The sequence below is a fragment of the Macrobrachium nipponense genome, chromosome 34, assembly GCF_015104395.2.
Source record: "Macrobrachium nipponense isolate FS-2020 chromosome 34, ASM1510439v2, whole genome shotgun sequence".
Taxonomy (NCBI): Eukaryota; Metazoa; Arthropoda; class Malacostraca; order Decapoda; family Palaemonidae; genus Macrobrachium; species Macrobrachium nipponense.
Genome location: NC_061095.1, coordinates 2,573,198 through 2,596,711, shown reverse-complemented (window position 1 = coordinate 2,596,711; position 23,514 = coordinate 2,573,198). Strand labels below are relative to the sequence as shown.

Here is a 23,514-nt window from a genome sequence, read left to right as displayed (position 1 = left end):
GAGACAAGTTCTGTATCTTACGCCGTTTAGATAATATAATTTTATTTTGAGCTTTTAGACACTAATTTATATCGTTCTGATCTCTCTTAGGCCTTCAGTTTGGGCCTAAAACGCTAAATTTTGCTTTCGTTTGATGCAGTAATCTACGTTTAAATTGGGCGGCTGTGGGATTCATAAGTTAGCCAACCTTTCAACTTTCAAAGAAACGTGAATTTTACGTATAAAACGCTACGCTAAACAGTGTGTTCTAAAACAGCGATCTATAAATATTTAGATTTTTGTCTTGGTAAAATCTGGACCTTAATTTTTCGTCATATTTATTGCCCAGAATTGTTTAAAGTTTAAGTTGCCTTGGTATTTCTAGACCGTCGTCTGCAATGACAGCTGTGGGTTTTTTATGTATTGCTGCACTATATTTACCAGATTTCTTTACTTACTTATTTAGCATTGATAAATATGCCCATTATCTAATCTTAATGCTATTTAAAATAAATTTAAATATATGCTTTTTATCAATAAAAATTATAATAATTTTTGATTGACAAAATATTAAAAAACCTCATACTTTTTCCACGTAAACATGACTTTAAAAAAGATGCCAGTTATTCTTTATTCACGTCAAGCATAATAGCTATTTCTTTTAAATACCGGTAATAGTCGACTTAAATATGAAGTAAATACCCTATCATAATGTTTATAAACAAAACCCCTTCACTTTATACCAAAATATAACCATCTGATGGTTCAGAATTTTGACTTTTAACGTAACATTGGTAAAGTTTCTAGTTACTCTTTTTCTACTAATATATCCATTATGTTTTGTTGAAGCACCAATAGATGTCCTCAGCCTCCACTATTCTCGTAATAAAAACTTTATTCTACCTGAACGAATCGAAAATACCAATGAATTTATCTCTCAGTTGAATTTCAGGGAATAGTTATTGCTCTTATAAAGATGAATTGCTTGGTAATTTTTAGACTTTATCTTGACAAATGAGTAAAATTCTTAATGCTGATATGGTAATAGACAGAAATTTAGGCTTAAATCACCTTAAACCCACCCCAGTATATCTTTGTGTACGATTTTCTTTATATAAAATCTTCTACATTTTAGCCTAAGTCACGTCTCCCTTTTCAAAAATGTAAAACGTCAATTTCAAAATTAGTCTGCAGCTTAAATTTCGTCTTATCTTGACAACAGACAACTAATGTCTCAAGTCCTTAGCTTCCTGTAAAGTCAATATGATTTAGTTCCCAGCGAAGCTCAAGATATATGATATATCGAAAACTTTGAGGATTCGGTCTAGCTAAGAGTACCAACCGTACGGTCTTAGATGGTAGGATATTTATGGGAATATAATCCTTAAATCACAATGTTTTATATATCAAATACTTGTAAAATAAAATATTTAGATATTTCATAATTGTGATTAATTTATTTTATTTATAATATAAATTTGTACGTGTTTGGTCTCGTAAAGTTGGTCATTATGATATCTCCTTCGTGAAGATGGCCACCATATTTATGTATTGCCAAAATAAATATAACACAATTCTTAAGAATATTTAATTCATTATGTAAATAAAGAAATAGCAGTAAATTAAATATAAAATTATTAAATAAGAATTTTTTAATTGTTTAAAATAATACAACAATTTTATATAGGTATTTTATACATTATTAATATAGTTTTTAACAAGGATAGCTACCGGTGACCCATATTTTATGATGAAATAAACCTTTGTCGAAAACTTTTAAAATGGGTATCTACTGTAAATAGTTTCCATACAAGGTTCACATTTTGTATGATATTCACGTTGATTTTCAAAGCTTCGGACGAACACCTGGTTTGGTATCTTAGTATTTGAAAGTCTTATTTATTAAATTATAAGAAGTGTCTGTTTATTTCAGCCTTTTTCTAGGTACGAAGTGGACTAAAAACGGTTAATAGAATTTAATTTAAAAAGTTCTATTTATCAGCGAGAATCTTTCTGTGAATTTCGTCTTTTGATTGAAAATTCACTTTTAATTGTTACAATATTCGAATAACAATTTCAAAGGAGGACTTATCCTAGGAGATTGTTATAGGATAAGATTGTTAAAAGCTGGAGCCATTGTTATGTTTGTGGTTGGAGAGTTAAATATTATAAACTTTTTATATAAGCATTTTGACTCATTTTTGTGGGAGGTAAACTGGTGTAGATGGAATTCCAGTCTTGTAATCGAAATTAAGGCTTAAATACACAGAAGTTATGGAATTTTGTTTTAAAGTAACAACAATCAAGTTTTTTTTTTTTTAAATATAATTGGTAGATCTAGGGTACTTATCCGCGGCGGCCTAGACTATGGCAGTTGCGGTTTTACTATGCAGTTTTACCTTCTGAACAAGAATTTTAAGTAATATCTATTCGGACGACTGTAATTAACCGCCCAGAGGCCAGTATTAAACACGGCGAAATACATGAGACGCTCCAATCCCTAGTGGATGTCGTATCCGCGGTTACGTTCCTTGTAGTCCGTGCGGACTGCTTATGTAGAAATACCATATAATCCAGTTCGTAAAATTTAGTTGAGTTTTACGTTCTCTATGCAGTCAAAAATTAAAAAGTTTTCAAAGTTTCAAGAGATGCTCCTTTAAAATACATGACAATAGCTTCTTAATGTAAATGATACAAGGAAATTAATAGTTCTTGAAGTGACATACGAAGACTGTAGGATTGAAGTTAGAGGCTTTCTAATTGTTTAGAAGGATTTAGGAGGTCTAAATAAGGTTATTTTCAGTTATCTCCGAAGGTTAGTTGAATGTAGGATCATTTTTAAGTTTATTGAAATGGGTTCAGTTGACGAAAAAATTAGTTATTGTTTTTTTTTTAAATTGTTTGAATACCATTGTGTAATCTTTTGTTTGTATGGTGTTTTTACGTTGCATGGAACCAGTGGGTTATTCAGCAACAGGACCAACGGCTGTACGCGACTTCCGAACCACGGCGAGAGTGAACTTCTATCACCAGAAATACACATCTCACTCCTCAATGGAATGGCCAAAAATCGAACTCTCGACCATCGAGGTGGGACGCCAACACCATACCAACCACGCCACTGAGGCGCCATTTTGTAACCAGCATAGGTAATTGTTAAAACACCTATCATTGTGCCATGACTATTATTTCAGGGACTAAAAATAATTCATTTAAAACACATAATTGAGTGAATTTATTAACACATCTTTGGGACAGATTCGAAATTGCTTGACAAACTAGTTATAGTTAAACTTATCCAAACTGTTGCTACAACGATTGGAGTTTCAGGTTTTCAGTAAGGACTAATACCACTGCCTTTATTTTGCAGGTCTGGTGGTGCTAAGTATTCGTGGGTACAGACGACGAACAAAAACACTCTAGAAGAAGAATGGGGAAGGAGAAACATGACTGAATAACGACAAGATGATGTTGACGACCTGAAGAAATCAAGAGGGAGGAGACTACTACTGGACATAGGTCCTGGATACGGCGATTGTAAAGGTGATAGATTATGGAGATGAAGAGGGTTCTGGATCGAGGGAGAACAGACAACTGTACATAGATCCAGGTGACGGAAAGTATTCATGGAAGAAGGGTCTTAATGGAAACTGGAAGAGAGGAGACGACGACAATAAGAATGGAATCTGGAAGAGAGTTAGACAAGAAGAATGAAAACGGAGAGGACGACAAGAAGAAGAATGGAAACGGGAAGAGAGAGGACATCGACAAGAATGGAATCATTTAGAGAAGACAAGAAGAATGGAATCTGGAAGAGAGGACGGCGACGACGCCACGAAGAATGGAATCTTGTTAGAGGTTTTGGAATCTGGAAGAGGTTCAGAGTTTTCTTAAGATTCAACAAGATTTTCACAAACTGCAAATCTATTGCTATACTCACCAAGGTGTTATAAAAAGAAAGGTTATTCACTTTAAATAAAAAATCTGCACTTCACTTTAAATAAAAAATCTGTACTTTAGTACAGACTAATTATTAACTAAATAGTTTATTTTCAGCATACAGAAGAGTATTTTACACATACAGAAGGACATTTGTTAAATTCTGTTATTTACACCATGGTCCCGAGTATTCTCCTCCTGAGTTTTGGAATATTCCAAAGTTTCCACAGCAGTTGCAAAAGTTTAGTTAAAACTAACCTTTTTTCATTAGTCCATAATTTTGTATTATAATAACAAGCCAGATCTTAATTATGCTTAGTTTAACATTAAACATACAAAAAGATTTATTAGCAAGACTTCATAATAACTGGAAAACTGCCATAGTAATGTTAATTTTAAAATCTAAAATAAATTTAAGAACCCCTCTAAATTCTAAAATCAAATTAAGAACATCGCTAGACAGTTAAAAATTACTGTGATCAAATGCAAGACCATCCTGTCCCTTTCTCCATGAAGCGGAGGAGGTAGTCAAAATGTTCTTGGTAGTAGATTCCTCATGGTGTGCATTACGACGAGATATCCAGAAATCTTGAAATTTCCTGTACTACCCTTAACCTGAAAAGTAAATTTTCGTTAAAATCATGGCATAAATTGCTGTAACTGAGAAGATATACAAACCTGAGGTCCTTTAACAATAGGAATATAACTTAGCAGCAGCTGAACCGGTCGTAAGCTTCGAACAAGGGAGTTCGGTAGTTAACCGCTTGTCCGGCAGTTGGCAGTCAGCTCGACTGCGAGGAGAGGAGTCACTTTGCTTTCGGCCCAGGAAAACGCAGAGTGAGGGGTGGCATGAAGTGGGACTATGTGTAAAGGACCTCAGGTTTGTGTAGTTAGGAAAAATACAATTTTCGACATCATTATTTGTTCCGGTACGTATACAAACCCTCGGTCCTTTAACAATAGGAAGACTCACTTATTGGTGGGTGGAATCTGAGTCTTATGAAAAGACTGGTGTTCGACCGACCTTGGTTCCCTCCCTGGTCATAAGAGCAGAGGGAGGGATCCTAGCCTCTGCCCAGCTGATTGGGGTGTGCACCGCAAGATCAGTGGTCAGACTTCTGGACCAAATTTATAAGAGGGAGGCAACCGTACCTATTATAAGTAGCAAAAAGGCAAGTAGTAGTTCCTACTTCAAGAGCCAAAATAAAGTCATGGGTTTGTCTCTTGTTAGCTTCCACTCTCCCCCCTTGTTGGGGAGTGGTGGATAAAAACTCCTATCCCTAATGAAAGGGATAGAATGGAGCTCAGTTGTGTAGCTTACCTGCATCGGCCTCCTGTTCAGCGTAGTGACGACCGCGGCCCTCTGCCCACAGGTAGAGGAGGAAGAACGAAGGAGGAAGAGAAGCCAGTCACACACAGATTTTCACTTGTCCATTCATGCAGTCACACAAGGATGCGATGCTGTTCTGTCCGCTCGGGTGCTGGGTAGACTACATAACTTGTTGAGCAGCCACCACGGGTCCCAAGGAAAAAGTGTCCAAGGACCTGTGGGTAATATCCCAATGGTAGAAGGAAGTAAAGGTGGTCTGGTTGGTCCAAACACCTGCCTTCGGAACTTGCGCCAGGGAGAAGTTCTTGCGGAACACAAGGGTTGGACCAATACCTCTGACTTTGTGGGCGCTCAGACGAAGGGTGCAGGTGTCGTCACTACCATCCGCGTCGTACGCCCTCCTGATCACCTCACGCAGCCAGAAAGAAAGTGTGTTCTTGGAAACTTCTTTCTTGGTAAACCCCGTGCTAACGAAGAGGCGTCGATACTCAGGCCTGAGGTGTCGAGTTCTCTTCAGATAGCGCCGTAGCGCCCTCACAGGACAAAGCAGCATATCATCCGCATCATCATCAGTGAAGTCCTTCAGGGAGGGGATCGTGAAAGACTCGAACCGGTCGTCAGGGACTGAAGGATTCAGAGTCTTTGCTACGAAGTTCAGGACGAAATAGAGCGTCACGGATCCCCATCCCCTGGAATGCTTTATGTTGAAGGAAAGACCATGAAGTTCCCCTACTCTCTTCGCCTATGCCAGGGCCAGCAAGAAGAGGGTCTTGAAGGTCAGATCCCTGTCTGACAACTCTCTGAGTGGCTCGAAGAGTCTGCGAGCCAAACTCCTTAGGACAAGAGTCACATCCCACCCCGGGGGCCTGAGTTCCCTGGGTGGGCAAGTCCTCTCGAAGCTCTTAATCAGGAAGGAGATCTCTAAGGAAGAAGAGATATCCACACCTCGCAGTTTGACTAGGGCCAGGGCGGCTCTGTATCCTTTAACTGCAGAGACTGAGAAGAGCTTCTCTCGGCGAAGGAAAACTAGAAAATCCGCTACCTGCTGAACAGTGGCTCTGAGAGGAGAGAGACCCCGTCCACGACACCAACCACAGAAGACGGACCACTTCCCCTGGTATACAGCTGCAGAGGACTGTCTGAGGTATCCAGCCATCTCTGTTGCTGCGCTGCAAGAAAAGCCTCTCGCTTGCAAGAGATGGTGGATAACAGCCAGCTGTGAAGACACAGGGACTCTACCGACCAGTGATACCGTTCTACGTGTGGCTGGCACAGGAGGTTGTGACAAGGGGGAATCTCCCTCGGTGCTTCGGCGAGCAGAGCCAGCAGGTCCGGGTACCAAACGGCTTGAGGCCATTTGGGTGCCACCAGGATCATCAAAGATTCAAGGTGATCAGCATCCTGCTGATCACCTTGCGAATCAGACAGAACTGGGGAAAGGCGTATATGAAGAGGTTGTCCCACGGGTGTTGAAGAGCATCCTCTGCAGCTGCCCATGGGTCCGGCACAACCGAGTAGAAAACCTGGAGTTTTCTGTTGTGCCAGGTGGCGAACAGATCCACGACTGGACGCCCCCACAGGTTGAAGAGCCTTTCCGCCACGTCTCTGTGAAGGGACCACTTGGTTCCTATCACCTGATTCTGACGGCTGAGCTTGTCGGCTACTACATTCCTCTTGCCTGGAATGCAGCGGGCTGACAGCTCTACTGAGTGAGCCACGGCCCACTCGTGCACCTACAACGTCAACTGGTGTAATGGGAGGGACACTAGGCCCCCGTTTGTTGACATACGCCACTACCGTGGTGTTTTCACTGAACAACACCACTGAGTGTCCCACCAGACGATCTTGGAACTCTTGGAGAGCGAAGAACGCTGCCTTGAGCTCCAGGACGTTGATGTGAAGGTGCTTGCCATGATGATCCCACACACCCGCAGCCAGCAACTCCTCCAGGTGTGCGCCCCATCCCTCGGTCGATGCGTCTGAAAACAGCAACATCTCCGGGATGGGGGGGGAGTGCGAAGAAGCACTCCTCTTACGAGGTTCCCGTCGTCCAGTCACCAGGCTAGGTCCTGCCTCACCTCCTCTGTGAGGGACACAGGGAAGAAAGACCAACACCCCTTTAGTCTCCATTGAAGAGACCGCAGGTGAAGATGTCCGTGAGGAACTAACTTCGAGAGACGACAGGTGACCAATCACGACTTGCCACTGCTGAGCTGGCTGCTCCTGTTGGGACAGGAACTGTCCTGCTGCCTCCCTGAACCTGCCGATCCGTGAATCTGTGGGGAAGACTCACTCTGCTACCGTGTCGATCAACATGCCCAGGTACTTTATCCTCTGCTTGGGCTCGAGATCTGACTAATCATAATTCACTAGTTTTGGGCACTATTAATCTACCTCTGCTTGCTCTTTGATATTTTTAGCCCCATGATTTTTTCGGCTATTCCTTCTATCTGTTTCCATACCTGAATTATCATGTAGCGTTCTCTTCTCCTTTCTACACTATATAATTTTAAGGATTTTAGTCTTTCCCAGTAGTCAAGATCCTTAACTTCTTCTATTCTAGCTGTAAAGGACCTTTGTACACTCTCTATTTGTGCAATATCCTTTTGATAGTGTGGGTACCATATCATATTGCAATATTCAAGTGGACTACAAACATATGTTTTATAAAGTATAATCATGTGTTCAGCTTTTCTTGTTTTGAAGTGCCGTAACAACATTCCCATTTCTGCTTTACATTTTGCCAACAGAATTGCTATTTGATCATTGCATAACATGTTCTTATCCATCATCACACCAAGGTCTTTAACTGCTTCCTTATTTGTGATTGTCTCATTATTAGGTCCCCTATATGCATGTAGCTTTCCTTCTGTCTCCATAATTTATTGATTCAAATTTATCATTGTTAAATACCATCCTATTTACCTCTGCCCAATTATATACTTTAAGGTCTCTTTGTAGCGCGTTCCTATCTTCATCACAAGTAATTTCTCTACTTAATTCTTGTGTCATCGGCGAAACTACTCACTACAGAGTCCTTAACATTACTATTTCTGCAATCATAATAACAAACAGTATTGCAGCTAACACCGTACCTTGTGGCACACACCAGATATTACCTTAGCTTCATCTGATTTCTCATAGTTTGCAATAACTGTTTTCTGTTGCGTAAAAATTCTTTTAACCATCCTCCTACTTTATCCACTATATTATGTTTTCTAATTTTCTTCGCTAATATATTATGATCTACTTTGTCAAAAGCTTTTGCAAAGTCTGAATAAACCACATCTTTCTATTCCGCTTTTCATATTTTTGTATATGCTCACACGGACCAACAGTTGGGTTTGTGTACTTTTTCCAGGTACGAAACCATGTTGTCCTATATTAAACAAAATATTTTTTATTAAATGTTTCATAATATTTTTCTTCATTACCCTTTCACACACTTTCATAAGAAGTGATGTTAAGACACTCAGGCCTATAATTACTTGCCTCTAGTCTTGATCCACTTTTGAAAGTAGGGGTAATATATGCTAATTTGTGCTCATCAAATCTTGCCTGTATCTACACTTTGTCTTAATAATATTGCAAGTGGCTTTGCGATAGAATGAACTACTTTCTTTAACAAAATAGTAGGGACACCATCAGGCCCTGCTGCAGCTCCATTTTTAATTTCATTAATAGCCTGCACAATATCAGATTCATTAATATCTATGTCAGCTAAATATTCACTATTTTCATCCCTTGCTTCTATGTCATTATCTTCATTATTTCTTGGGGTGAATTCTCTTATATCGCTCTGCCAATTGCACATTTCCTTTTTTTCGCGTTAGTTAATCTCCCTTCAATTCTTAGATGGCCTATTTCTATTCTTTTATTCATCTTTTTCGCATACGAGCACAATAGTTTGGGGTTTTGCTTCATATTTACTAGGGTATTTTCTTCCAAGTCCCATTTTTCATTTTCTTTTGATTGTATAATCTTTTGTTCTGCATTTTTTATCTTACTTTTTAGTTTGATCATTTTCCATGCATTTTTTTCTTTTGCAAGACCTTATTTCCACTTTCTGATTTTCTGGAATAAGATCCTTCTATCTCTTGGTATGCATGACTGATGTTTACTTCTCTTCTTCAGTATATATTTATCTACTATTTTCTCTAATATTTTATATAATATCTCCATATTTACCTTTATATTATGACTTACGAAAATGTTATCGCAATCTTTGTTTAATTCTTCATTTATTTCCGACCATTTTATATTTTTACTGTAGAAGTTGTATTTGACATATCCTTCCCACTTTTTCATTTCTTGCTTATCTCTGTTTTCACTTGCTTTGGAATGGACTTAATTCTATGACATTATGGTCTGAAATACTCTCATTATAAACTATTTCTTTAACATAATTCACCTCGTTCACAAATACTAGGTCTAAAGTATTTTCCTTTCTTGTTGGCAGGTGATTTATTTGTTGAATGTTGTATTCTAGTGGCATATCTAATAGCTTTTCGAATTGCCCCTTATCTTCTGCACTACTATTACTCTCTTTTTTATATGTATAAATACAACCACAATCTCCTATTCGTTCTTTCCAGTCTACGAAAGGAAAGTTAAAGTCTCCGGATAGGAGAATAGTCCAGTCCTTGTGATTTCTGTCTGGAGACAAGAGCGTCCACCTGGTTCAGCACAGCATCAGCCAAGGCTGATCGCGGCAGACCCACCGTCGTCCGTGGTTCCTTTTTGGGGCCCCAGAACGACTCCAAACCCGATGTGGGCTCGGAAGGTGGGAGCGGCGATCCTTCCTCGAGGTCGTTGTGCTGACGAATCAGCGCAATAACCTCTGAAAACGACCTCTGGATCTCGGGAGTGACTGCATCCTGCGAAGACGGACCGTCAAGCCCGTCCAGCGAGAACGCTTCACAAGAACCTCCTCCTTCCACAAGAGGAACGACAACAGACCCCTCATGGTCTCCTCCTGCCACTTGCGCATACGATCTGGTTGGCCCGAGGACCGTGCCAGGTTCGTAAGGCGTCGTGGCGGGATTGCGAGGAGCGCGCCCCTGATAGCCTCAAGAAGTTGAAGGGATAGGAGAGGAAGACCCGACACTCCCTCCGCGCCCACCGGCAGAACCAGTGTGCTGAGGGGGCTGCAGGCGATCGCCAACCCGCGGTGGCGATCGAGCTGCAGGCCTAGTCGAGCGGCTCTCGCTGGGAGAGTGGCTGGACCAAGAACAGCAGCGACAGTCCTGAGCGTCAAAAGAGGTGCTGCTAGTCCCCCTCTCCGCCTGGTCCCGGTGGGAGTGGCGGTCAAGGGACCGGCAGAGTCCGCTGTCGCGGTGGGAGCGAGGCCTGTCCTCCCGGCGCATCACGCTGCTTGGACCAGCCGAGGCTGGTTCAGGCGACCAAGGAGACCGCTTTCTTGCCTCAGCCCGCGGGCGGTCTGGGACCATCGCATCAACCCTGGGTACCAGCGCCTCGCCACGAGAGCGATCGCAGGCTTGGTGGGAGTCACCTGGGTGACTCCCGCCAGTCCTCCGCCCAGTGCCTAGATCCTGGCACCGAGCGGACTCGGCTGCCTGGGTCTTGGCTGCACGGTCACCCGTGGGCGATTGTACACTCGGTACCTCTCGCGAACAAGAGGCCGAGACGGTATCTGGCGCCGAGACAGAACCTCTGGCGCCAGGCGAGGAGGTACCGGTGTTAGCCAGCACTACTCCTGTCCCCGTCGTCGTCTTCCTTGCAGAACGAGAGACGGGCCCCATTCCCGAAGGAACCGGAGGACCAGTGGAAGCCCCAACCTTCCCACCGGAGTGGGAAGGACCCTTAGAAGTCTCAGAGCGAGCCTTCTTGGGGAGGAGGAGGCAACCTTTTTCTTCGGCTGTGGAAGTCAAAGGGGAAGCGGCGGCAGACTACGACGAAGACGACAACGACACCTACCTTCCTCCTCCTCCTCTTCTTCGTCAGCTTCTTCAGGACCACCGTCAGGTCTTCCATCCAGGACGGAGCCGGAGCAGTTGCCGGAGCAGTTGCCGAAGCAACAGGGCCCAACTGCACCTGTCCGGAAGGACCTGGGGTGGGAGCAGCAACACTACGGGCAGGAAAGACGGCAGCAGGAACTGGTTCTGGAACTGGAGCGGCATCATAGTCAGGAACAGGAGGCGGGGCAGGAACTAGCGGCATCCTCTGCACAGGAGGCAGGTCCAGGGGAGAGCTCTTAGGACACTGGAAGTCAGGGGCTGAGGCACGAGTGGCAAAACCAGGTGGCAGCGTCACAGCGGGCATCCTCACCTCCGGCTACGTGTTGGGTGTACACCAGGTGCGGCGGAACAGCGTAGCCAGGCGTGGACACAGTCGTGGTAGTCGTGGTGATTGGGCCGTGGGTTACTGGCATGGCCCCCTCACTAGGTGAATCAGCAGCCCCTGAATCGTCAGTATCCCCTGGAGCCCCAGCGAGTACCAGGCCTGACCGAGATCGCCCCCCGTGGCAAGCAAAACTGAAGAAGCAAACAGTCAGGTTAGTAAAGGGGGGGGGGGTTACCCCTCGCCTGGGGGGGACAGATCCCACCCCGAGCGAACGGAAGACCCTGAATACAGCTGGATGTCGGGGTACCTTGCCCCCCACCTTCACGCTTGACTGCTCGAGCGAAGAGAAGGAACGAGATACCTCCTCTGAAGGGGAAGGAGCCATACGAGGGAGCTGAGATAGAGGGAAGGAAAAAGACGTGTCCGTGACCAGGGAAGCAGCTGGAGAATCCTCCAATGACTCCCTGGCCAGCTTACGAGGCTTCTTCCTCCCCCCATAGTGCTCCCACTGCTCCTCCAACCAAGAAACACATAAATCACGTCTCGGTGCGAGAGCATTCTCGCCCTCTACACCGAGTACAAAACTCATGAGGGTCGACCCCAACAGAGGACTGAAAGGCCCCACACTTACGGCCCTCCACACCAGGGCACAATCTGCGGCTGATGGGGGGTCGAGGGGGTCTCTCCGGCTCTCGGGATTCCATTTTGAATCACAATAAAACACTGTATGAAATACAAAAACACACACATACTTTCGTATATCCTTTGCACAAACACACAGTAAGAGAAATAGCAAAAAAGTCTTTACGCAGTGAAGCAAACCAAGCATACGACAAGAAGCGGGTGAAAGCAAAGTGACACCTCTCCTCGCAGTCGAGCTGACCGCCAACTGCCAGACAAGCGGTTAACTACCGAACTCCCTTGTTCGAAGCTTACGACCGGTTCAGCTGCCGTAAAGTTATATTTCTATTGTTAAAGGACCAAGGGTTTGTATACGTACCAGAACAACTAGTTATATTAGCTTTACAGAAAATACGAAAATAATCCACTTTAGATTACAAAATTTAAGAATTTTCACATTCAGCTTGACCTCATTTATTATTTCAATCAAAACAAGCGTTCAAGTATGGGAAGGCAATTTACAAGATACTGTACAAGGAAATACTAAACTCCAAGAGAGCAAGGACATTTATTATGCTGCTAACCAAACAAGTAGACAATCTACTCTGAACAGCTACCTTATTAACAACAATCCCTCTTGAATCTCAAGTCATTATTATAGTTTCCACCAAATTTCATTAGGTCAATTGCACTTCCGGAACCAATTAAAAACTTAAACTGCACTAAACATTCATACCACTTTCAGATACAGCAAATGAAACTTCAAAGAAAAACTGCTGATTTTTTTTTTTCCAAAGTCGCCCATTAATGGAACAACTTTTCAACCTATTTACCTACAATACTTGGTACTCAAGTCTGACCTCCAATGTTAATTCTAGTACTTAAAAGTCCTTCATAACTGGTACCTCTGTAAGAAAACTCAGTTTAGCAGCATACGCAAATTTAACAGTCGACAAATACCCCATTAACAGGAACATTAAAATCAATATTGTTTAACAAGCTAGGACCTATCTTATATGTAACCCGTTAACTTGTATACACACCTTGAAGGGTGATACTAACTTCAGTTCAGCAGTATACCTACACAAAGTTTAACATTATGCACAGAACAATCCCATTAATAGGAACGTTAAAAACAATTAATATAGTTTAACAAGCGAGGACCTGTCTTATCTTTAAACCATTAACTTATACACACACCTTGAAGGGTGATACGAACTATTCTTACTGCCATCTTCAATCTCGCTGGTCTCTTCTCCACTACATCAGGTCTTTGAACTTTCCCAAAATCCGTTCAAAATCTTCAGTAAACTTCAGCAAACTGAACAGGCATTTTTGGGTACTGGTAATAAAATGCGTACCTACTCGAACCTGTAAATAACACCAGATCAGTTTTATATAACTATGGAGATCGCTAACAAAGTATTTAAATAATTTTCGACAAAAAATATCAGGACAATTTTGCAAAACAGCTTTCATATATATTACGTCTATTACTGAATTCTAAGCTTCAATATTTTAACTTACTTCAAAGGATAAAACCTTTGGCCAACTAGAAAAATCTAAACTCCGCACAGTATTTTTTTTTTTTTTGACAGCTTTATAGAAAATGATGTAAATGAAGCAGAACACAGTTGAGAGAACTTTAAAAAATTACCTAAACTTGATAAATATATCTTTTAATCATTAGAAGATATATTTATTAGTGCATGAGGCAGCTCAGGTGAGAAATTGAAGCACTTACCTTTAATGAGAAATTTAAGGTCTCGTGTTTTTACGTTTAGACATGAAGGGCTGGTATTAAAAGTAGTGTCTGTAATTCTAAGCCCTCATTCCGCGGTAAAGTAGACTATGGCAGTTGACGTTTTCCTATGTTATTTTACTTACTGAACAAGAATTTAAAGGGATATTTATTCGGCAGGCTGTAATTAAACTAATTTACCTTTGAAGACTACATGACAGTACACGGGGTGCGATGTACCGTACAGAGTTCAAAGGTAAATAACAGATTAGTTACAGGTGACCAGCAAAATCACAATTTGTCATAAATTGTATTTTTCCTTACTATACAAACCTGAGGTCCTTCAACAATAGGAATGTAATCAGCGGCAGCTGGAACCGGTAGTTGGGTGCCCTGGCCGACTAGGAGGTGAAGCTTCACTTTGCTTTAGGCCCAGTAAACAGTGAGGGGTGGCATGAAGTGGGACTATGCGTTAAGGACCTCAGGTTTTTATAGTTAGAAAAAATACAATTAAGACAAATTGTGATTTGTTCCGACACGTAATACAAACCATCAGTCCTTTAACAATAGGAAGACGAACTTATTGGTGGGTGGAATCCGAGTCTTATAAAAAGACTGGTGTTCGTCCAACCTTGGTTCCCTCCCTGGTCATAAGAGCAGAGGGAGGGATCCTAGCCTCTGTCCAGCTGATCGGGGTGTGCACCGCAGGATCAGTGGTCAGACCTCTGGACCAAATTCATAAGAGCGAGGCAAGCGTGTCTGTTACGGATCTGAGATCTCAGAGACAATGTTACGGTGTTGAAATATCCTGGTTAAAGGTCGACACAATGTTACGGCCTCTGAGAGAGGTCCGCTTCAGGTTCGATATGAAATAATAAAAAAAAAAATATTTCAACACCAACAGTTGAAACTGGGGATACGAATATAGAAAGAAACACTAACACAACAAAGGTTTATTTACAAGCTTACTAACAAAGGTAAATGCAGAATGGTATCTCCTATTTACATAAAAAGACAGAATCTTACACTGCATGAACCAGGGGAAACTGTGAGGCAATTCGAATACTTGCTAATCAGTTTGGCACTTCAAAGAAGTGGCTTCATAAAAGTAGAGCGGCAACTGCAGACGTCCTCTTGACTCCGTATTGCAGAAAATAGTCTATTCGTAAGGCAGGAACTTCCCCCTTTTCTTCTCCGAAGTCTGCTCAACGTAGACAACTCGGCCGTCCACACCTAAAGATGACTAGACCAATATCCAACCAACTCTCGAACAACTCTTCTTTTGATTGATACTTCGTCGGTTCCTTCGTCTCTAGTCTCTCTCTGACGATCACTGCTGCTGATCTCTCACGGATAATCTGATCTGTGGCTCTTACTAACTAGTGATCTCTCTCTTTAACGATCTCTTCCTCTTACGATCACTGTTTGCTCCTGCTTCCTCCGTCGTATTTATACGGCATCCTGGGGGCGGAGCCTACAGTGAGCGTCACAGACTCCCGAGGTTTCTAGACATTCTTAGATGAATCTAGACAAGGTATTGCATCAGAAAATCGTGGCGTTTCTCACGTAACATTGGCGCGTTTTTGCGCTCCACAACACGCCCGACAATTCTAGAACAGCCGCGAGGAAAAGACGCCTCCAACACGGGCACGAAAACCTCCTTACTGCCGAACTTCTCGAAAATGCGTTCTCCTTTCCTTTATCTTCCTTTGCTATGAAGCAATTACCAGACCTGTGGGCGATATCCTGAAGATAAAAAGATGTGAAGGCGGTCTGGTTGGCCCAAACCCCTGCCTTCAGCACCTGTGCCACGGAGAAGTTTTTGCGGAATGCAAGGGTTGGACCAATACCTCTAACTTCGTGGGCTCTCGGACGAAGGGTACAGGTATCGTCACTCCTATCCACAACGTACGCCTTCCTGATCACCTTACGAAGCCAGAAAGTGTGTTCTTGGACACCTCCTTGGTAACTGCGATGCTAACGAAGAGGAGTCGACACTCAGGCCTGAAGTGCCAAGTTCTCTTCAGATAGCGCCATAGCACCCTCACAGGACAAAGCAGCATCTCATCCGCATCATCGTCGGTGAAGTCCTTCAGGGAGGGGATCGTGAATGACTCGACCCGGTCATCAGGCACCGAAGGGTTCAGAGTCTTCACTACGAAGTCCGGGACGAAATAGAGTGTCACAGATCCCAATCCCCTTGTATGCTTTACATCGAAAGAAAGACCATGAAGTTCCCCTACTCTTTTCACCGATGCCAGGGCCAGCAGAAAGACTGTCTTGAGGGTTAGATCCATGTCTGACGACTCTCGGAGTGGCTTGAAGGGTCTTCGAGTCAAACTCGAAAGGACGAGAGTCACATCCCACCCCGGGGGCATGAGTTCCCTGGGTAAGCAAGACCTCTCGAAGCTCTTCATCAGGAGGGAGATCTCCATGGAGGTGGAGATATCCACTCCTGCGGTTTAAGGACTAGGGCCATGGTAGCTCTGTAGCCTTTAACTGCGGAGACTGAGAGGAGCTTCTCTTGGCGAAGGAAGATTAGGAAATCCGCTACCTTCTGACCACTTTCCTGGTACACAGCTGCAGAGGACTGTCTGAGGTACCCAGCCATCTCTGTTGCTGCTCGGCGAGAAAAGCCTCTCGCTCGCAAGAGATGGTGGATAACAGCCAGCCGTGAAGACACAGGGACCGAACCGATCGGTGGTACCGTTCCACGTATGGCTGGCACAGGAGGTTGTGCCAAGGGGAAACCTCTCTCGGTGCTTTGGCAAGCAGAGCCAGCAGGTCAGGATACCAAACGGCCTGGGGCCATTTGGGTGCCACCAGAATCATCCGAAGATTTGCAGTGACCAGCACCCTGCTGATCACCTTGCGAATCAGACAGAACTGGGGAAAGGTGTATATGAAGAGGTTGTCCCACGGGTGTTGAAGAGCGTCCTCTGCAGCTGCCCATTGGTCCAGCACAACTGAGTAGAAAACCTGGAGTTTTCTGTTGTGCCAGGTGGCGAACAGATCCACGACTGGACGCCCCCACAGGTTGAAGAGCCTCACGTCTGGGTGAAGGGACCATTCAGTCCCTATCACCTGATTCAGACGGCAGAGCTTGTCTGCCACTACGTTCCTCTTGCCTGGAATGTAGCGACCTGACAGCTCTACCGAGTGAGCCACTGCCCACTCGTGGACCTGCAAGATCAACTGGTGTAATGGGAGGGACACTAGGCCCCTGTTTGACGACGTATGCCACTACCGTGTTGTTGTCGCTCAACACCACTGAGTGTCCCATCAGCCATTCCTGAAACTCTTGGAGAGCGAGAAATGCTGCCTTGAGCTCCAAGACATTGATGTGAAGGTGCTTGTCGCGATTATCCCACACACCCGCAGCCAGCAACTCCTAAAGGTGTGCACCCCATCCCTCGGTTGAAGTGTCTGAAAACAGCAACATCTCCCGGGGGAGGGGGAGGGGGAGTGCGAAGGGGCACTCCTCTTACGAGGTTCCCATCGTCCAGCCACCAGGCTAGGTCCTGCCTCACTACCTCCGTGAGGGACACAGGGAAGTACAGCGGGTCTCTTGCCTGTGACTAACTCTCCTTTAGCCTCCACTGAAGAGACAGCAGGTGAAGATGCCCGTGAGGGACTAACTTCGAGAGGCGACAGGTGACCAATCACGACCTGCCACTGCTGAGCTGGCTGCTCCTGTAGGGACAGGAACCATCCGGCTGCCTCCTGAGAGTTTGCGGGGAAGACTCGCCCTGCTACCGTGTCGACCAGCATGCCCAGGTACTTCATCCTCTGCTTGGGTTCGAGATCTGACCTCTCGAAGTTCACCACAATCCCAAGATCGCAACAGAACTCAAAGAGTTGATCCCTGTCCTGTAGCAACTGCGAGCGAGAGCTCGCCACGTCCAGCCAATCGTCGAGATACCTCAGAAGACTTATCCCTAACGAATGAGCCCAAGCCGACACCAGCATGAACACTCGCGCGAACACCTGTGGGGCGGTTGAGAGACCAAAACAAAGTGCCCTGAATTGGTACACTGTCCGTCGAGGATGAAGCAGAGGTACTTCCTGGAAGACTGATGGATGGGTATCTGAAAATACGCGTCCTTCAAGTCCACAGAAAGCATGAAATCGTTCTCCCTGATGGACTAACACTGAACGTGTCTTTTCCATCGTGAACAAAGTCTGGCAAACGAATCTGTTCAAGGGAGAGAGATCTATCACTGGGCGCCAGCCCCCCGAGGACTTCTCCACCAGGAAAAGTAGACTGTAGAAGCCCGGCGACTGATTCCATACGATCTCCACAGCTCGTTTGCTCAGCATGGCTTCCACTTGCTGCCGAAGCGCCACGTCCCTGGCAGAACCGGGGACGTATGTACATAGATGGACCGGGTTGGAGGTGAGGGGTGGCCGCAACTCGAAGGGTAGTCAATACCCCTCCTGAAGGACATCCACTATCCAGGTCTCAGCTCCATAGTGCTGCCAAGTTGCCCAATGGCTCACAAGCAGCCCCCCACTTCCAGCAGCATGTGAGGGGGAACGCCGTCCCTAGTGTTTCCCCTTCTTCGACTTCTTCCCGGATCCTCCTCGGGAGGAGGAGGACTGGGAGGAGGGCTGACGATCGCTCCTTACAGAAGAGGTCGAAGGCTGGGTCTTTCCCCTGGGCTTCGACGAGGCCATCGTCTTAGCCGCAGAGGAAGCCCTAGCCAAGCTCTTTGGCTTAGCCGCAGTGGCTTGAGGCTGCCCAGTAGCCTTCGAGACTGCCTGGTGGACTAAGCGGTCACTGTCCTTAGTGCGCCGTTGTTCCACCGCAGCATCCACCATCTCTCTAGGGAAGAAAGAGGAGGAACCCAGCACCGCCTCACGCCTTGCCGACCTGGTCACTTGAGAGAGAACTGGGTCCCTACGTCTCGGAACCAGGTTGGCCCACAGGTTGGCTGTCTGGTGGGTCAGGTAGGAGATCGCCCTACCTCCAGACTGACACAAGTCTCCCGAAAGCTGGGTCTCCTTCGAGTGATGTTTCCCGAGGATGCCGTGACCTTAGACACTGAGGGACCACAGGTCTAACCAGGAGATTTCTTGGAATGCTGCCATGGCAGTCTATTCCAATGCCAATGCCTCTTACTGCGAGAACCAGAGGTTCTCTGCCAGCAGGTGTTGAAGAGACACCACTGGAGTTAGCCTAGCCAGCTCTGGGCTAACCTGTTTGGGTGGCAGCGGGTCCTCTGACGGCACGTAGAAGTGCCTCTGTCATGGTAAGGGGGGGGAAGGGGGAAGGAGCTTGTATGACCTGCCGGACGAAGCGATCCTTCCTGTCCGGAGACTAGTGTTCACTTGGCCCAGCACACTGTCGACCAAGGCTGATCGGGGCAGACCCACCGTCATCCTGGGTTCCTTCTTAGGACCCCAGAACGACTCCAGCCTAGATGTAGGCTCAGAGGGCGGAAGCACCAATCCTTCTCCGAGGCCATTGTGCTGACGAATCAGCGCAATTACCTCTGCGAAAGACCTCTGGATCTCGGGAGTGACCGCGTCCTGAGATGGACTGTCAAGTCCATCCAAAGAACACCTCCCAAGACCCTCCTTCCACAGGAGGAACCACAACAGACCCCTCATGGTCTCCTCCAACCACTTGAGCGTACGATCTGGTCAGTCCCAAGATGGTGCCAGGTTTGTAGGCCCTCGTGGAGGGACCGCGAGAAGCGCACTCCTAACGGTTGCTCCTGATCACCTCGCTCTTCCCGGTGTAGCCAGAGGAGGTTGAAGGGATTGGAGAGGAAGACCTGACGCTCCCCACCTGACCACCGGCAGAACCGGCGTGCTGCAGGCGATCGCCAACCCGCGGTGATGATCGAGCTGCAGGCCTAGTCGTGTGGCTCCTTTGGGGAGAAGAGTGGTGGTCAGGGGACCGGTAGAGTCCACCGTTGCGGTGGGAGCGAGGCCCATCCTCACAGCGCATTGCGGTGCTTGGACCAGCCAAGGCTGGTCCTGGCGACTGGGGGGGACCTCTTCCTCGCCTCGGCCCGCGTACGGTCCGGTGGGACAGTCACGTCAACCCTGGGACTGGGAGATCGCCACGAGAGCGATCGCTGGCCTGGCAGGAGTTGCCTGGGCAACCACCACCAGTCTTACGCTCCGTGCCTGGGTCCTGGCGGCGAGCAGGCTCAGCTGCCTGGAACCCTAGCTCCACAGTAATCTGCTGGCGACCGTACACTCTGTACCTCTCGCGAACGAGAGTCCGAGACAGTTCCTGGCGCTGAGGCAGATACCTCTGGCGCCAGGCGAGGAGGTACCGGTGTTAGCCGGTACCCCTCCGATCCCTGTCTCCTTCTTCCTTGCGGAAGGAGAGATGAGGCCTGTTCCCGAAGGAACAGGAGGACCAGCGGAAGCCCCAACACAGACCCTTAGAGGTCTCTGAGCGAGACTTCTTAGGGCAGGAGAAGGCTACCTTCTTCTTCCTCGGCTGTGGGGCCTTGGAAAGCGAAGGGGAAGAGGCGGCTGCAGACGACGACAACACCTTCCTCTTCTTCCTCTTTCTTCATCAGCTTCCTCAGGACCACCGTCAGGTCCTCCATCCAGGACGGAGCTGGGGCAGTTGCCGAAGCAACAGGCCCTGGCTGCACCTGTCCGGAGGGACCTGCGGTGGGGGCAGCAACACCACAGGCTGGAATGACGACGGCAGGGACTGGTACAGGAATAGCCAGTACAGGAACAGGAGGCGGTACTGGAGCCAGCGACATCCTTGGGTACTGGCGGTAGGTCAAGTGGGGAGCTCTTGGGACACCGAAAGTCAGGGGCTGGGGCGAGAGCAACGAAACCAGATGGCAGGGTGATGTCCCTCCTCTGAAGACCCAACAGCGGAGCCTGCACTGCAGCTGTCGGGGTCACCATGGTCACATGCTGCGTGTAGACCAAATGAGGGGGCACAGTATACCCTGGTGTTGACACTGTTGTCGTGGTTGATGTCTCCGGACCATGGGTGACCGACCTGGAACCCTGAGCTAGATGGTACAGCAGCCCCTGAAAGCTGTGTACCCTGGAGCCCCAGCGAGTACCAGACCTGGCAGAGATCATCCCCCACAGCAGGCTTCCCTGAGGAAAGAACGTTCGGGTTAGTGGGGGGGGGGGGGGGGGTTTCCTCTCGCCCAGGGTGGGACAGGTCCCACTCCAAGCGAACGGAAGACCCAGAGTACAGCTGGATGCCGAGATGTCTCTCTCCCTCCTCTACGCCCAACTGATCGAGGGAAGAGAAGGAAAGAGACACGCCCCCGAAGGGGAAGGAGCCATACGTGGGAGCTGCGACGGAGGGAGGAAAGAGGAAGACATGTTCGTGACCAAAGGAGTCGCTGGAGAGCCCTCCGACAACTCCCTGGCCGGTTTACACACCTTCCTCCCCTCGTAACGCTCCCATTGCTCCCCCAACCAAGAAATACATAGATCACAAGGCTCGGTGTGAGAGCACTCACGGCCTCAACACCGAGTGCACAAATCATGAGGATCTACCTCTACCAGAGACCTAAAGGCTCCACACTTACGGCCCTCCACACCAGGCCACAATCTGTGGCTGACGGGGGTGCGGGGGGTCTCACTGGCTTGCTGGAATCCATAATAACACGATCCATGAGCAGAATAACAATAAACAAATACCAAGTACTCACGTATTCCCAACACAAGCACTCAGAAATAGGGAAAGTAGGAAAAAACTGCTTTACATTGAAGTATCTCAGCATACGACTCAGCAGGCAGAGCGGCGAACAACACATCTGACACCAACGGCGGCCAAAAGCAAAGTGAAGCTTCACCTCCCAGTCAGCCGGGACACTACTACCGGACAAGCAGTTAACAACCGAACCTCTTTGTTCAAAGCTTACCACCGGTTCCAACTGCCGCTGATTACATTCCTATTGTTAAAGGATCGAGGGTTTATATTGAGGGTTTGTATTACATGTTGGAAAAAATATTACCTTAAACTCTTGTATTTTCGAAGTTTAAGGTTCGGGGCCAATTAACGTAAATAAACCGCCATATTTGAATTCCTGTAGTGGGTGTGGGATACGTAACCAGCAGGGAGTGTAACATATAATTTATGATACCTAACCAACCTAACCTAACCTAATCTAGAAGAACATGTTACCTGACCCCCGTATCCTCTCTTAAACGAAGGCAAGCTTAGAAGTGTAACATGGGTAAGGAGTCAGTGCCTGAAACAAAAGCTCTCCTCCTATAACATGGCACATGCGCAGTAGGATTCGGCGTCTTAATAACAGTACTAATAGGTGGATTTTGCCTATGTAACTGCTCCATTATCGGTTTATTTATCGCTTAATTTCAGCTTGTATTTCATGTTTCAAATGTCATAAATAAGAGGAAATAACATGGCAAAACCTTCCCCAAAGTGTTTTTACCCCACCCATAACCCCGCTTTCCCATCAACTCCCCTTACCATAGGATAGAGTTTAAGGCGTAATTCTCCCTAGTGTTTTACCCCACCCAAAACCCCGCATTCCCATCAGTCCCCCTTACTGTAGGATAGAGTTCAAAGGGAAATTACAGGTTAATTACAGTCGGCCGAAAAAATATTACTTAAAATTCTTATTCAGGAGGTAAAATTCAATAGAAAAACGTTCGCCGCGGTATAAGGGCTGAGATCTACAGACACGTTTAATACCAGCCCTTCACGTCTTATCGTAAAAACACGAGACATTAAATTTCTCATTAAAGGTAAATTCCTCAATTTCTTACCTGTGCTGCCTCATACATTTTGTAATGTATTCATTTACACAAATTATTAAACTATCTCCGTGCGGAGTTCTGCCTTAGAATTAATCCAGTTACTATCTGATGCTTTTCTAATGCCTATCCTTACCTTACGGGAATCCAGGTATAAGATATTCGAGTTGTGCGTTGTCCTAACACTTTCTGAAAGAGTTCTTGGAAGTTTCATGTGATCTGTGTTGACAGGTGTCCAGCTGTCCACACTAGACCAAAAACCAGCGTAGCAGTTACCATTCTCCACGAATACACAGATGAGCAACCCTCTGGAAGGAAAATTCATAATTAAAACTTGAAAAAATCCGTTTACAAGTCTGCCAAGACCGCAGCTGCATTGAATTCTGATGAACTAGGGTAGAATAGTGGTTAAAACAACTGAATGAAGTCTGTGCCTATGCTCCTTTTAAGGTTTAAACTTAGCGCCGTGCAATTACGTTAAGGTAAATCACATGAGAAATGTACTCAACTTAAAAGTTTCAGGCTTGAAATCTTCGTATTTAAAATAAAACTACCCAATGCAACCTGTTCCAAAGTTGTGATCTACGTATTCATGGCGGTATTTCTACAGCAGTAGTCCTCACGGACTGCAAGGAACGTATCCGCGGATACGACATCCACTAGGGATTGGGGGCCGTCCAATGTATTTCGCCGTGTTTAGTACTGGCCCCTGGGAGGTTAATTACAGTCGTCCGAATAAATATTTAAAATTCTTGTTCAGTAGGTAAAACTGCATAGAAACACCGCAACTGCCATAGTCTAGGCCGCCGCGGATAAGTACCCTAGATCCACCACATTGAACATTACAAACCCCATTTCGTACCAACTCAATTTA

General features: G+C 46.0%; 1 long non-coding RNA gene across 1 annotated transcript; it reads right to left on the bottom strand.

Annotated features, from left to right (window-relative positions):
* Window positions 1-3,598: 3,598 nt before the first annotated feature.
* LOC135207827 (uncharacterized) lies at window positions 3,599-23,046 on the bottom strand. The gene is made up of 3 exons (XR_010313066.1): window positions 22,777-23,046; window positions 13,373-13,543; window positions 3,599-4,533 (listed from the first exon to the last, which is right to left on the bottom strand). It is a non-coding gene; the product is annotated as an uncharacterized LOC135207827 (long non-coding RNA).
* Between the last annotated feature and the right edge of the window lie 468 nt (window positions 23,047-23,514).